This window comes from Seriola lalandi, unplaced genomic scaffold, assembly GCF_002814215.2.
Source record: "Seriola lalandi dorsalis isolate HSWRI2012SDOR001 ecotype SW California unplaced genomic scaffold, Sedor1 jcf7180002054987, whole genome shotgun sequence".
NCBI classification, from domain to species: domain Eukaryota; kingdom Metazoa; phylum Chordata; class Actinopteri; order Carangiformes; family Carangidae; genus Seriola; species Seriola lalandi.
Window position 1 is genome coordinate 33,448 of NW_019525536.1, and position 612 is coordinate 34,059.

At 43.8% G+C, this 612-nt stretch overlaps 1 protein-coding gene and 1 long non-coding RNA gene across 12 annotated transcripts in view; one reads left to right on the forward strand and one right to left on the reverse strand.

Annotated features, from left to right (window-relative positions):
• Window positions 1–612, forward strand: part of LOC111647379 (protein NLRC3-like) — a 99,936-nt gene that overhangs the window by 20,022 nt on the left and 79,302 nt on the right. The gene's annotated exons all lie outside the window — the stretch shown is intronic.
• Window positions 1–612, reverse strand: part of LOC147817213 (uncharacterized) — a 64,454-nt gene that overhangs the window by 146 nt on the left and 63,696 nt on the right. The window lies entirely within an intron of this gene.

Below are 612 nucleotides of genomic sequence, written 5' to 3' on the forward strand. Positions count from 1 at the left end.
AAGCATCAACATCTTCCACTGTCTGACGGAGATGAAGGATCACTCAGTTCATCAGGAGATCCAAGAGTTCCTGAAGTCAGAGAACAGATCAAGGAAGAAACTCTCTGTGATCCACTGCTCAGCTCTGGCCTACATGCTGCAGATGTCAGAGGAGGTTCTGGATGAGTTTGACCTGAAGAACTACAACACATCAGAGGAGGGACGATGGAGACTGATCCCAGCTGTGAGGAACTGCAGAAAGGCTCGGTGAGTCCAGACATGATCATTAACATTATCAATTAGTTCTTCAAACTTCCTCAGTATTAAATTATTAGTGCCCCGGGTGCTCAGCTCTTTCGGGTTTTTTATTCTTCCGCCAAATTTCGGTGCGTAACTCGTCCCGCAGCTTTGAGAAAACCCCGGTAATATATACATCAAAACGTGCGTCTTGATCCTGCAAGAGGTGCTATGACGTTTGGTGTCAAAATTCCAATTTTTCCCAAAGTTATTCCCAAAAACCTGGGAATAAATAATGCATTAGGAATGCATTGGAATTTTCTTTAGAAACCCACCTTTTTTCTACAAAATTGCACCTTTTTGCTGAGTCACCCAGCTCTCTCATACCTGCACGTA